Here is a 15,771-nt window from a genome sequence, read left to right as displayed (position 1 = left end):
CCTGTACGTCAATCATCACTACTACTCTACTCTCTCTCTTCCTGTTCCTGTACGTCAATCATCACTACTACTCCACTGTCTCTCTTCCTGTTCCTGTACGTCAATCATCACTACTACTCTACTCTCTCTCTTCCTGTTCCTGTATGTCAATCATCACTACTACTCCACTGTCTCTCTTCCTGTTCCTGTATGTCAATCATCACTACTACTCCACTGTCTCTCTTCCTGTTCCTGTACGTCAATCAACACTACTACTCTACTCTCTCTCTTCCTCTTCCTGTACGTCAATCATCACTACTACTCTACTCTCTCTCTTCCTGTTCCTGTACGTCAATCATCACTACTACTCTACTCTCTCTCACTTCCTGTTCCTGTATGTCAATCATCACTACTACTCCACTCTCTCTCTTCCTGTTCCTGTACGTCAATCAACACTACTACTCTACTCTCTCTCTTCCTCTTCCTGTACGTCAATCATCACTACTACTCTACTCTCTCTCTCACTTCCTCTTCCTGTACGTCAATCATCACTACTACTCTACTCTCTCTCTCTCTTCCTGTTCCTGTACGTCAATCATCACTACTACTCTACTCTCTCTCACTTCCTGTTCCTGTACGTCAATCATCACTACTACTCCACTCTCTCTCTTCCTGTTCCTGTACGTCAATCATCACTTCTACTCTACTCTCTCTCTCTTCCTGTTCCTGTACGTCAATCATCACTACTACTCTACTCTCTCTCACTTCCTGTTCCTGTATGTCAATCATCACTACTACTCCACTGTCTCTCTTCCTGTTCCTGTACGTCAATCAACACTACTACTCTACTCTCTCTCTTCCTCTTCCTGTACGTCAATCATCACTACTACTCTACTCTCTCTCTCTCTTCCTGTTCCTGTACGTCAATCATCACTACTACTCTACTCTCTCTCACTTCCTGTTCCTGTACGTCAATCATCACTACTACTCCACTGTCTCTCTTCCTGTTCCTGTACGTCAATCATCACTACTACTCCACTCTCTCTCTTCCTGTTCCTGTACGTCAATCATCACTTCTACTCTACTCTCTCTCTCTTCCTGTTCCTGTACGTCAATCATCACTACTACTCTACTCTCTCTCACTTCCTGTTCCTGTACGTCAATCATCACTACTACTCTACTCTCTCTCACTTCCTGTTCCTGTATGTCAATCATCACTACTACTCCACTGTCTCTCTTCCTGTTCCTGTACGTCAATCATCACTACTAATCCACTCTCTCTCTCTCTACCTGTTCCTGTATGTCAATCATTACTACTACTCCACTCTCTCTCTTCCTCTTCCTGTATGTCAATCATCACTACTAATCCAGTCTCTCTCTCTTCCTGTATGTCAATCATCACTACTAATCCACTCTCTCTCTTCGTGTTCCTGTACGTCAATCATCACTTCTACTCTACTCTCTCTCTTCCTCTTCCTGTACTTCAATCATCACTTCTACTCTACTCTCTCTCACTTCCTGTTCCTGTACGTCAATCATCACTACTACTCTACTCTCTCTCTTCCTCTTCCTGTAGGTCAATCATCACTACTACTCCACTTTCTCTCTTCCTGTTCCTGTACGTCAATCATCACAACTACTCCACTCTCTCTCTCTTTCTGTTCCTGTATGTCAATCATCACTACTACTCCACTCTCTCTCTCTTCCTCTTCCTGTATGTCAATCATCACTACTAATCCAGGCTCTCTCTCTTCCTGTACGTCAATCATCACTTCTACTCCACTCTCTCTCTTCCTCTTCCTGTACGTCAATCATCACTTCTACTCTACTCTCTCTCTCTTCCTGTTCCTGTACGTCAATCATCACTACTACTCTACTCTCTCTCACTTCCTGTTCCTGTACGTCAATCATCACTACTACTCTACTCTCTCTCTCTTCCTGTTCCTGTACGTCAATCATCACTACTACTCTACTCACTCTCTCTTTCTGTTCCTGTATGTCAATCATCAATCATCACTTCTCTTCCTGTATGTCAATCATCACTACTACTCCACTCTCTCTCTTCCTCTTCCTGTACGTCAATCATCACTTCTACTCCACTCCCTCTCTCTCTTTCTGTTCCTGTATGTCAATCATCACTTCTACTCCACTCCCTCTCTCTCTTCCTGTTCCTGTAGGTCAATCATCACTTCTACTCCACTCCCTCTCTCTCTTTCTGTTCCTGTAGGTCAATCATCACTTCTACTCCACTCCCTCTCTCTCTTCCTGTTCCTGTAGGTCAATCATCACTTCTACTCCACTCCCTCGCTCTCTTTCTGTTCCTGTAGGTCAATCATCACTTCTACTCCACTCCCTCGCTCTCTTTCTGTTCCTGTAGGTCAATCATCACTTCTACTCCACTCCCTCGCTCTCTTTCTGTTCCTGTAGGTCAATCATCACTTCTACTCCACTCCCTCTCTCTCTTTCTGTTCCTGTATGTCAATCATCACTTCTACTCCACTCCCTCTCTCTCTTTCTGTTCCTGTAGGTCAATCATCACTTCTACTCCACTCCCTCTCTCTTTCTGTTCCTGTATGTCAATCATCACTTCTACTCCACTCCCTCTCTCTCTTTCTGTTCCTGTATGTCAATCATCACTTCTACTCCACTCCCTCTCTCTCTTTCTGTTCCTGTATGTCAATCATCACTTCTACTCCACTCCCTCTCTCTCTTTCTGTTCCTGTATGTCAATCATCACTTCTACTCCACTCCCTCTCTCTCTTTCTGTTCCTGTATGTCAATCATCACTTCTACTCCACTCCCTTGCTCTCTTTTCCTGTTCCAAGAGGATGTAAAGAAAAGGAAAACGTGTCAGAAGAAGTCATTTTGTACTCCTCTGTCATTGATCATGACTTCAAACTCAACTCAGTGTCTTTCTGTTTTCCTACAAATTGACACTTTCTAGAGAAGAAACTGTTGAGAAATGTTGCACTGATTTGAATGCTGGTTTCTAAGCATCATTGTCAGCATCAAGGCCAAGGGGGCCAGGTCAGGGTTATGATTCCATATGTGGTCGTATAAGTGACTGTCTGATGGATAAATCGCTTCTCAAACTCGGCATTGTGATCACTGATGATCATCAAATAGTAAATGAGGCCTTTACCTTTCCGGGTGAGACAGTGTCCTGGTGAGACAGTGAGCTGGTGGCACTTTGGGCCAGCCAGCGTGTCGCTCCGCTCCGGGCCAGCCAGAGGGTTGCTCCACTCCGGGCCAGCCAGAGGGTTGCTCCGCTCCGGGCCAGCCAGAGGGTTGCTCCGCTCCGGGCCAGCCAGAGGGTTGCTCCGCTCCGGGCCAGCCAGAGGGTTGCTCCGCTCCGGGCCAGCCAGAGGGTTGCCCCGCTCTGGGCCAGCCAGCGTGTCGCTCCGCTCCGGGCCAGCCAGAGGGTTGCTCCGCTCTGGGCCAGCCAGCGTGTCGCTCCGCTCCGGACCAGCCAGAGGGTTGCTCCGCTCCGGACCAGCCAGAGGGTTGCTCCGCTCCGGGCCAGCCAGCGTGTCGCTCCGCTCCGGGCCAGCCAGAGGGTTGCTCCGCTCCGGGCCAGCCAGAGGGTTGCCCCGCTCTGGGCCAGCCAGCGTGTCGCTCCGCTCCGGGCCAGCCAGAGGGTTGCTCCGCTCCGAGCCAGCCAGAGGGTTGCTCCGCTCCGGGCCAGCCAGAGGGTTTCCCCGCTCTGGGCCAGCCAGCGTGTCGCTCCGCTCCGGGCCAGCCAGAGGGTCGCTCTGCTCCGGGCCAGCCAGAGGGTTTCCCCGCTCTGGGCCAGCCAGCGTGTCGCTCCGCTCCGGGCCAGCCAGCGTGTCGCTCCGCTCCGGGCCAGCCAGAGGGTTGCTCCGGGCCAGCCATCGTGTCGCTCCGCTCTGGGCCAGCCAGCGTGTTGCTCCGCTCTGGGCCAGCCAGCGTGTCGCTCCGCTCTGGGCCAGCCAGCGTGTCACTCCGCTCTCGGCCAGCCAGCGTGTCACTCCGCTCCGGGCCAGCCAGCGTGTCACTCCGCTCCGGGCCAGCCAGTGTGTCACTCAAGTTTGGCTGAGCTACAGCATGTTGCACAACAGTCTCTTCCATTAATCTGACTTAATTAGTCTCTTATATTACTCTGCCTTAATTAGTCTCTTCCATTACTCTGCCTTAATTAGTCTCTTATATTACTCTGCCTTAATTGGTCTCTTCCATTACTCTGCCTTAATTAGTCTCTTCCATTACTCTGCCTTAATTGGTCTCTTCCATTACTCTGCCTTAATTGGTCTCTTCCATTACTCTGTCTTAATTAGTCTCTTATATTACTCTGCCTTAATTAGTCTCTTCCATTACTCTGCCTTAATTGGTCTCTTCCATTACTCTGCCTTAATTAGTCTCTTCCATTACTCTGCCTTAATTGGTCTCTTCCATTACTCTGCCTTAATTGGTCTCTTCCATTGCTCTGTCTTAATTGGTCTCTTACATTACTCTGCCTTAATTGAGAAGCTCTTACCCCCGGTCCCTGTCCCTGTCCCAGACTTCTGACAGAGATGACTGGGGAGAGATGTGATATACAGTATGGGCATGCTCAGTGTTTTGACTGGGGAGAGATGTGATATACAGTAGGGACATGCTCAGTGTTTTGACTGGGGAGAGATGTGATATACAGTATGGATATGCTCAGTGTTTTGACTGGGGAGAGATGTGATATACAGTAGGGACATGCTCAGTGTTTTGACTGGGGAGAGATGTGATATACATTAGGGACATGCTCAGTGTTTTGACTGGAGAGAGATGTGATATACAGTAGGGATATGCTCAGTGTTTTGACTGGGGCGAAGAGAGATGTGATATACAGTAGGGACATGCTCAGTGTTTTGACTGGGGAGAGATGTGATATACAGTATGGACATGCTCAGTGTTTTGACTGGGGAGAGATGTGATATACAGTATGGACATGCTCAGTGTTTTGACTGGGGAGAGATGTGACATAGTGTTTTGACTGGAGTAGGGACATGCTCAGTGTTTTGACTGGGCGAGAGAGATGTGATATACAGTAGGGACATGCTCAGTGTTTTGACTGGAGAGAGATGTATGACATGCTCAGTGTTTTGACAGTGTGATGTAGACATGCTCAGTGTTTTGACTGGGGAGAGATGTGATATACAGTATGGACATGCTCAGTGTTTTGACTGGGGAGAGATGATGTGATATGTTTTGACTGGAGAGTGTGAGGGACATGCTCAGTGTTTTGACTGGGGAGAGATGTGATATACAGTATGGACATGCTCAGTGTTTTGACTGGGGAGAGATGTGATATAGAGTATGGACATGCTCAGTGTTTTGACTGGGGAGAGATGTGATATACAGTAGGGACATGCTCAGTGTTTTGACTGGAGAGAGATGTGACATACAGTCGAGACATGATCTACTCCGTGCTCTAGAGAAACCTCTCGAACCCATCCTGTACACCAAGCTACACCCATCAAATCCACAACCACCCCTGCAGGCTAGCCATGATGCCCAACGATAGCCCTTCTCCCTACTGTGGTCTGGACAGCCTGCCTGCAGGACAGCCTGCCTGGTTTCTCCACCATGTCGCCGGGATAGGACAGCCTGCCTGGTTTCTCCACCATGTCGCCGGGATAGGACAGCCTGCCTGGTTTCTCCACCATGTCACCGGGATAGGACAGCCTGCCTGGTTTCTCCACCATGTCGCCGGGATAGGACAGCCTGCCTGGTTTCTCCACCATGTCGCCGGGATAGGACAGCCTGCCTGGTTTCTCCACCATGTCGCCGGGATAGGACAGCCTGCCTGGTTTCTCCACCATGTCGCCGGGATATGACAGCCTGCCTGGTTTCTCCACCATGCCGCTGGGATAGGACAGCCTGCCTGGTTCTCCACCATGTCGCCGGGATAGGACAGCCTGGTGACATGGCTGGTTCTCCACCATGTCGCCGGGATAGGACAGCCAGCCTGATTTCTCCACCACACCAGCTAAGTTGTGATGAGAGTGTGCTGGCACTTAGCCAGTGGAAATGTTTGCTGAAATAATGATGTTGGCCTACATCTACCTCACAACCCCTTTCATGGTGCAGCAGCTTCTGATTCGCTAAGGCCAGATATGAACATAGGCCACACATGGAACATTTCTGTCCATTCATGTGTTTGTAAGTGGTGGTGTGCTCATCCAAAGCCAAGGGCACCACCAAAGGCTCATGAATCCAATATGAAAAACTGTGACTTATAAGGGAAGGAGCCAGGAAGAAACAAAACCATGGAAGCCTGGTAATTTGGCTCTGTGGTTGAGCTGCTGCAGTGGTGGTGTACGGACTTCACTGGGCTTTCTTTCGCTGCGCTGCAATGATGGCTGAACCACACATCCACCTAGGTAAGAGAATTACACAGTAACCACCAATCCTTATTCGGCAATCTCTTCTCACAATGGTAGAAATTAATTCATTAAATTGAGAGGGTTATTTAGTAAATAACTGTCTGTCAGTAGATTCTGATCCTGGAGTGGTGTGTCAGTGATAATTAATACATATGTAGATTAGTGGGAGTGATAGGATCTGACTCCAGACCTGCTACTCTGGATGGATCTAATACATGCAGAGCACTGATCAGTCTATGTGTGGTAAAGTGAAATGAACCACAATAACTACGGTGCCAAGCTAACTTCCACATCCTCCGTCACACACACACATATCCCAGGATCTCCTAAAGCCCATTTTTTAGATGTAATTAATATTTAATGCTGTAGGAGGGATGAGGGTGGGCGGGGGGGGGGGGCTGTGAGTAGGATGAGAGAGATTAGGATTACACTCTTCCTGCCTCCCTCCCTCCGTCAGCCCAGTCGCCCTGACTCATCAAATTAAAAATGTATCAATGAATCCTCAGACATAGATATATACACCATAATCAATGGGGCATTGACCTCCTGAACCTGTGTAAATAAACCCCTGGTCTGAGTTCCATGTAATGTGCATCTTTCTCCATTCTCTAGCTCATTACTGAGAGCTACAACAACAACAAGCGAGAGGTAATTACTGCAGGGCTGGAGAAAAGAAACAGCCAGGAAATGAACTAGTGAGGGTCTTATGGAGAAGTGTGTGTTCGTGGATGAGTGTAGGTGTATACAGAAGTATGTGGACACCCCTTCAAATTAATGGATTCGGCTATTTCAGCAACACCCGTTGCTGACAGGTGTATAAAGTCGAGCACACAGTCATGCAATCTCCATAGACAAATACTGGCATTATAATGGCCTTACTGAAGAGCTCAGTGACCTTCAACCTGGCACTGTCAAAGGATGCCACCTTTCCATCAAGTTAGTTTGTCAAATGTCTGGCCTGCTAGAGCTGCCCCGGTCAACTGTAAGTGCTGTTGTTGTGACGTGGAAACATCTAAGGAGCAACAACAGCTCAGCCAGGAAGTGGTAGGCCACACAAGCTTTCAGAGTGGGACCACTGAGTGCTAAAGCATGTAGTGCGTAAAAAATCATCTGTCTTCGGTTGCAACACTCACTACCGACTTCCAAACTGCCTCTGGAAGCAAGGTACTCACAAGAACTGTTCGTTGGGAGCTTCATGAATAGGGTTTCCATGGCTGAGCAGGAACACACAACCTTAAGATCACCATGTGCAACGCCAAGCGTCGGCTGGAGTAGGGTAAAGCTCACCGCCATTGGAAACGCCAGTGGAAACGCGTTCTTTGGAGTGATGAATCACGCTTCACCATCTGGCTGTCTGACGGACAAATCTGGGTTTGGCGGATGCCAGGAGAACGCTACCTGCCCCAATGCATAGTGCCAACTGTGAAGTTTGGTGGAGGTGGAATAATGGTCTTGGGCTGTTTTTCATGGTTCAGGCCCCTTACTTCCAGTGAAGGGAAATCTTAACGCTACATCATACAATGACATTCTAGACGATTCTGTGCTTCCAACTTTGTGGCAACAGTTTGGGGAAGAACCTTTCCTGTTTCAGCATGACAATTCCCCCGTGTACAAAGCAAGGTCCATACAGAAATGGTTTGTTGAGATCTGTGTGGAAGAACTTGACCTGCCTGCATAGAGCCCTGACCTAAACCCCATCGAACACCTTTGGGATGAATTGGAACGCCGACTGCGAGCCAGGACTAATCGCCCAACATCGGTGACCGGAAGAATGCTGCGGGACTTGCTTCCAGTGTTCCAACATCTAGTGGAAAGCCTTCCCAGAAGAGTGGAGGCTGTTAGAGCAGCAAAGAGGGGACCAACTCCATATTAATACTGTTTTTGGAATGAGATGTTCGACGAGCAAGTGTCCACGTACTTTAGTTTACTTGTTTGTGGTTATCTCTGCTTGTGTGTATGTGTTTATTTATGTGTGCACCCATATCTGTGTGTGTGTGCCCGACCACCCGTCCGCGTATGTGTGTGCTGTATTGGCGGCTGTGGGGATAAGCAGGGTAGGTCGGAGTGGGCTAATGAAGTTGTAAGAGGCGTGTTAGAAGCCAGCTGATGGGAGGCCCTGCCAGGCATCCAATAGAGATCCAGGGAGCGGAGCCGGGAGCGGCGTCTGTGATCAGCGGGGCATGATGGGAGAGACCTCCCTGAACATGCAGCACTGAAGCCCTGCTGCACACGCGCACACACACACATACACAGAGAGAGCCTCACATCAAAGGAGAGCCCCACAAATATTTCAGCAATTAGAGCCTCACCATCTCCACAGCGCCACAAGGACCAGAGGTGAGCAGAAAGAGAGAAGAGAGGGAGAGATAAGGTGGGTAAGAGAGGGAGAGATACTGAGGGAAATAGAGGGAGAGCTAATGAGGGAGAGATAAGGTGGGAAAGAGAGGGAGAGATAATGAGGGAAAGAGGGGAGAGCTAATGAGGGAGAGATAAGGAGAGATAAGGAGGGAAAGAGAGGGAGAGATAAGGAGAGATAAGGAGGGAAAGAGAGGGAGAGATAAGGAGAGATAAGGAGGGAAAGAGAGGGAGAGATAATGAGGGAAAGATAGGGAGAGCTAATGAGGGAGAGATAAGGTGGGAAAGAGAGGGAAAGATAAGGAGGGAAAGAGAGGGAGCAGTGTCATTTTTCTCTCCATCCTCTTAACCCTCTCTGTCCCTCTCTTCATCACTCTTGCTGTGATCTTTGCGACCCCTCCTGTTCTCTCCCTCTCTTCTTTCTATTTTTCCCTCCTCCCTTTTCTGTGTATAGCGTTCTGTTAGGTAAGATATCTCATTAATACGCTCTTTCAGGGCTGTTGTTTGCCTCCAGTGTGTTCGCCAGCTGGGTTTGAAATTCAAGAGTGGTGCAGTGAGACTGCAATAACGTAGCGTTATGACTATAACTACTGTTCCTTGAAGGAGGGAAACGAGGTACTGGGTGGGGAGGGAGTCGCACCTTGCGACTTTGGTTCAAGGATCTACAGTTACGCCTGACAAGCCCAATAAAATCCTTGCCTTGCTGGAAGCTCGCTTTCCACAGTTGATTAGTGTGGGGCTCGTATTAATTCCTTTATTCCTCTTCACTGAGGCAAGAACGGGCGGCACAGGCCAAACAGGTGTTGTACCTCCTGATGAAGGCAATTCATGCTGAAACGTTAGCCATTTTTATACTTGTCCCATCAATAAATCTATCAGATTTACGTTCGCAACCATGTGCTCATTCTTCTTTATTCTCCCAGATAGCCACCAGTTGAACTATCCTGGGGATAAGGAATGTTTTTGGAGGATATTCAAGTCCCTTAGTCGAGTAGCTGATTTCCCTTTTTTCGTTTAAGCTGAGCTGAAGCGTGTTTGGGTATACCTACTTTTCAGGTGTTGTACGTTGTTTCCCTTCTTCGAGGAAAAGTCCTTTCAGTCAACTTCGGTACAACATACTAAGGGGAAATATAATTACTCCCGTAGCTGACCCCAACGGATACTAAATGAAAACGGGACATGGCAGACCACCCACACCTGACCCTGCCAGATGTGTCAGTCTAGGTATTGCGCACACGTCGTGCTGCTTAAGGACTTACCCTGTCCCAGCAGTAAGCACACTGTGGGCTACACTGGGTCCAGTGACATCCAAGAGCTAAAACCGCACAAAAGTGTGTGGTGATGCCCAACTCACCTCAGCACATATATCTCCTATAGTCAACACTTTAAACAATACCCAAGAAGCTGCCAGACTCCTAGTGGAGTGGGCGTGTACACAACTAGGTAACCCTTGCCCCTTGCTTCGAAATGCCTCGTTGTGCTGCGAGCTGGATTATCAAAACATACAAAAAGCCGGTCACATAACCGAATAACCTGGGTCCGTTCAATGTACGTGCGTGAAGCTCTCACCGGACACATGGCATGTAACCTCTGCACTTCAGAAGCAAACAGAGGGGAAAAGGGAAATAGTTAAGGACCTGTAGGACATAACCATGACATTCTGGACGATGGTCACATTTGGACGCAACTTCACCTTAGAAATGCACGGGGCAAACTGAGTACATGAAGGCTGTACGGAGAAGCGTGGAGCTCCCCAACGCGTTTAGCCGAGGACAAAGCCATGAGCAGGAAGGTTTTGTATGACAGATCCAAAGAGTCCAGAGTCCAGAAGGGGCCGCACACAAACCAGCGGTAAGTCTCATGTGCAATAGGTTTAGAGACGACATAGACCTTTCAGGAACCACACAAAAATGGCACCGAGTGAGGCTACATGACACGCTGACAATGGAGAATGTGAAGAATGCCCGCCCCTGCTGGACAAGCTCCTGTAGAAACATACGGATGTCCCTTACAGAGCACTGAAAATGAACAAGTCCTTTATCTTGGCACCAAAGCTCAAACACTTGCCACTTAAACGCATACAGCCCAGAGCGTCTGTTTCCACGTTCCCAACGGGGCACTCGGGTCCCTCATCAAGACAAATACACTGAGAGTTTTCTCGCATTGTGTACGGATCTTTGTCGGCCCTGACGAAAGTTTCCCATTCCTGGGAGAGAGGATCCCACCTGGATAAAAAATCTGCACCTGAGTTGAGGCAACCAGGGACATGTGTCGCCCAAAGTTTGAGCATGAGTGCACTGCTCCCTAGCAAGCGAGCCAAGCTTAGGAGGCAGAGAGACCGTCTCTCCCCATCTGTTGATGCATGCCACCACTGAAATATTGTTGGTTCTGACCAGCACAAGCCAGCCCAGACAAAAGCAGGGTGTAGTGCCTGAACTTCAGTTATACTGTCAGGAGCTCTGGGTAATTGATATACACTGTACACCAGCCAAAATTTGGCTAAGCAGAGCTGGAACCTAGACACCTTCCATGGGGATATAAAAGTGTGATGCATTAGTGAGTCTTGCTCGAGACCCAGAAATGGAATGCAATTAGATGGAGTCTGACAGCTCTTTTTTGGGTTTCTTATGAAACCTAGAGTCTGAATGCGGGGCAGTAGCATGGATGTGTCTAACAATGCTTGTTTCTTCAACTCCGCTGCCACCAGCCAAATTGGCTGTAATTCTACATGTGTTGACTCTGAGGTGCTTGTTGAAGGCACGTAGGTCTAGAATGGAATCCAAAGTACATTTTGGGAGAAAGGAAATACCACTCTGTGTATAAGGGCTCCAGAGATCAGTGACCTACTCCGATTTGGCAGTGTCCCCCGGGGTACTTTTGACACAATGATCCTCACTGGGTTTGGGCGGTAAGATACATTCCAGTAACCAGCGATGGATTGCAGGCATTAACATTTTTTATTATGGAGGTTATTCTACCAACCAGTCATTGGTACTGGCTCCCTTGTGGACAGAGAGTGAATTGCCCAAATCATTACTTCCACCCTGGGGAGATTGATATAATCCTTGAACCCTGTGAACACCATCGAATGAGGGGTACCAGAGGGGCATCAAACATAGACAAGCTTCCAACACACATTGTGCTTCCGTGAGACTGCATAACCTGCATGAGGCCTGGGCCCCACATCGGGATATCCAACGGCATGTGCTTTTTTCATCAACGAATGGGAGGCGGAAGCAAGACAAACTAATTTAACAACATCAACAAACAAAAAATCTTTGAAATTAACAGTAACCATTGCAATCAAAAAGGTTAAAAAAATAGACTTCAAGTGATTTGTGTTATATTATTAGCTTGTGCGAATAGTTGTAGTATGAATATTGCGGGAAGATAAATCAACAGATTGGTGATATTTACAATGTTGTTTGTGCTCCAATGGTTGCACTTTTCGCATGGCAACGGGCCACAAATCTTGCTGCTGTGACTGCACATTGCGGTATTTCACCAAACAGATATGGGAGTTTATCAATGTTTTCAAAGTCTTTGTGGGTCTGTGTGATCTGTGGGAAATATGTGTCTCGAATATGGTCATACATTTGGCAAGAGGTTAGAAAGTGTAGCTCAGTTTCCACCTCTTTTTGTGGACAGTGTGCACATTGCCTGTCTTCTCTTGAGAGCCAGGTCTGCCTACGTCAATAGCAACAGTCTGTACATAGTCAAGGATTTTCTTAATTTTGGGTCACTCACAGTGATCAGTTATTCTGCCACTCTGTACTCTCTGTTTAGGACCAGAACTCTTTCCAATTTGCTCAGTTTTTTTGTTGATTCTTTCAAATAATTATATTTTTAATTTCTCATAATTTGGTTGGGTCTAATTGTGTTTTTGTCCTGGGGCTATGTGAGGTCTGTTTGTGTTTGTGAACAAAGCCCCAGAACTAGCTCTAGGTTCATCACTCTCACCCCACGGTCCTGAGAAAATAAATATGTGTTCATTATCAATTTTAACCACACACTTGTGTACATTGATTTTATAATGTAATATGTTTTTCTCACAACACCTATTTACATCAATTTGTATAGCAGACCCTCTTCCAAATTGAAATCAATAATGTATGAAAATACTTTCCTTCTGTTTTGGTTTGTTTGTTTGTAAATAAGAGTGTGCAGAGTGTATACGTGGTCTGTCGTACAATATTCTGGGAAGAAGCCAATTTGACATTTGCTCAGACATTGTTTTCATTGAGGAAATGTTGGAGTCTGCTGTTGATGATACTGCAGAGGATTTTTCTGAGATTGTTGTTGATGCAGATTCCACTGTACTTATTGGGGCCAAATGTTTCTCCACTTTTGTGGATTGGTGTGACCAGTCCTTGGTTCCAAATATTGGGGAAGATCTGAGAGCTGAGGATAATGTAGAAGAGTTTCTAAGAATAGCCCATTTGAATTTGTGGTCTCTATATTTGATCATTTCACACGAGAAACCTACATCCTGTTCTGTCTCTCTCGTTGATCAACACTGTATCTGCCGAAGGAGGCAGTGATTATCAGCTGTGGTCAGACTGGCCCGAAAACAGGGTGCAGCAGAGCTGATGCAGGCAGACACACACCAAGCAGACACGAACTCCAGCTCCAGGCTACGTCTCACCCATTTGATACCATAGCCCCTTTGTGGGATGGCAGAGTTTGTTAAAGAAATACCCACTGGATTGAATAAAATAATCATATCATTCTGCCAGGTAAGCACAGGCTACTTTGTAGTTAACATTTAATTGAGAAGGTTTTTTGGGAAAGCCTTTCCATATACAAGAAGAATGTATTTATTTTCATCATCGCTAACGGCTACACAAAGTGGTAGACATGCGCACACACACTGACATGGGCATTCTCGTTGCCTCTTCAGAAAGTTGCAGGAAATACATGACACTGTTGCATTATTTTCGTCTCTTATGATACACTTGTGCTTACTAATACATTTTCATTATATTTAGTTTATTTGCTACTAAGGTCAATACATTTTTGAATATTGTTGAATTTCGTTTTAGTACCTGGATTCTGTGAGGACCCTAATGATCATATTTGGAGCAGAATGAGTCTCTCCACTACCTATTGTTCCTGCAGTGATGATTCACCAGCTGCATCAAATGTTTTCATGATTTATCTGCAGACTATCGCCAAAAGGCCTAGGCTTACCAGTAGCGTATGCAAATTCGGAAGCCAAATTAACGGCTCTCTTACCGATTCGATAGGCTTGACTCACTGACTGACGAGATGAGAGGCACTCACTTTTTCGTCCTGTCTGGCAAGCCCCTACATCCTAGGAAGGAAACCTAGGAAATCCTTTGTTGAACTTGTCCCGATGTGATACCATGGACATGTAACAACGCTGCATGATTTATGAATGGCAAAGGGATATAGGAGATTACTTTATTCAGTCAGTTCTACACCTTTTATAAACTAGTCAACACTTGCTGTTCAGTTGTCAATTCACAGTAAATAGCCAACTTGGCGCCACGACTCCACGTTGTTTGCTATGTGAAACGTGAAAGAAAGTAGATGAATGTGTCAGAAAACAATCATTAGGCTGTTGGAATTCAAATCAGTGTTGCCACTTACTTTACATTGGACGTGCAAATTCCCGAACATCATGCTCTCTCTCCCTCCTCTGTCTAGAGAAATTCAACCTCAACCAGAGATCTGTACAAAATGACGAGATGCTCATGTCTCTGCCCTAATAATGGGAGTCGTTGTCCAAAAGGCGAGAAGGCAGGCGACAAGCTTAGGTCCAAAATAGAAAATACATTGGGCTTATTTTGGCAAAAGTGACTTTGCCACTCTTCTTCTCCGCTGTGTTTCCCTGTCAGCACTCGCTTTGTGACTGACAGGAGCCTATACTTTCAATAGATCACTAGAAGATGCATCTTGTTCCTTCTAGTGGGAGATGGCTTGAGAGACTAGACTTTTAATTCGCTAGTCCTGTCTGTCTGTCTGTCTGTCTGTCTGTCTGTCTGTCTGTCTGTCTGTCTGTCTGTCTGTCTGACTCGGTGCAGTGAGAGAGTGGTCTTACTCTGTCTCTTTCATACACGCACAGATACATACACAGACAAAGGTTTTCATAGTAGTTTAATTTAGCAGACAGGCAGGTGAAGGGTGACACTGCAGTGCTGGGGTCACCCATTCACCGCTGATTCAAATGGTAATACAGAGAGAGGGAGTGAGCGGAGAAGCGTCACATCTGTTCTCTCTGTTTGGATAAGACCTTGTGCAGCGATTAAAGGCTGTTTGCTCTGGTATCTGTGTGAGCGCCGTGTGTGAAAGCCCCGGCCCTCTCTGCATGTTGTCAGCCAGATTAACCCTAATGCATCAAAAAGCCCCCATCAGCCAGGGAACTGGGACAAGAGAAGCACTGCTCTGACTTCTCAATTAGAACTGCATGAACCCAGGCAGCACCGCTACGCAGCACCACCACGCAGCACCAGGCTACACTAAATGCATAAGCACAGGCAGCCTGGACGCTAGGCTACTGCTAGGCTAACATAACTACTTCAGTGCCGCTGGCATTCACTTTCACTTACAGGAGACTAGGGGGTGGGGGGCAGTATTGACGGTACGGTACGCTCGTTTTATTTTCCGATCATGGTTTAGTGCTAATCATTGCTTCAAAATATGTTTATTTTTTATCTGAACCACCTTATGGTCGGTTGCTGAGCAGTTGCCATAACAGGCGGTGATGCAACTGATCAGGATGCTCACGATGGTGCAGCTGTAGAACTTTTTGAGTATCTGGGGACCCATGCCAAATCTTTTCAGTTTCCTGAGGGGGAAAAGGTGTTGTCGTGCCCTCTTCACTACTGTCTTGGTGTGTTTGGACCCTGATAGTTTGTTGATGATGGGGACACCAATGAACTTGAAACTCTCGCCCCGCTCCACTACAGCCCTTTCGATGTCAATGAGTGCGTGTTCGCCCTCCTATCCCTGTAGTCCAAGATCAGCTCCTTTGTCTTGCTCATGTCATGGGAGATGTTGTCCTGGCACCACACTGCCAGGTATCTGACCTCCTCCC

At 47.1% G+C, this 15,771-nt stretch overlaps 1 pseudogene; it reads left to right on the top strand.

The window, feature by feature from the left end:
* LOC135546676 (cotranscriptional regulator ARB2A homolog) overlaps positions 1 to 15,771 on the top strand; it is a 337,690-nt pseudogene that overhangs the window by 83,019 nt on the left and 238,900 nt on the right.

The sequence above is a fragment of the Oncorhynchus masou genome, chromosome 1, assembly GCF_036934945.1.
Source record: "Oncorhynchus masou masou isolate Uvic2021 chromosome 1, UVic_Omas_1.1, whole genome shotgun sequence".
NCBI classification, from domain to species: Eukaryota; Metazoa; Chordata; class Actinopteri; order Salmoniformes; family Salmonidae; genus Oncorhynchus; species Oncorhynchus masou.
The sequence above is the reverse complement of the archived record's forward strand: the minus strand, read 5'-3'. Positions and strand labels throughout refer to the sequence as shown.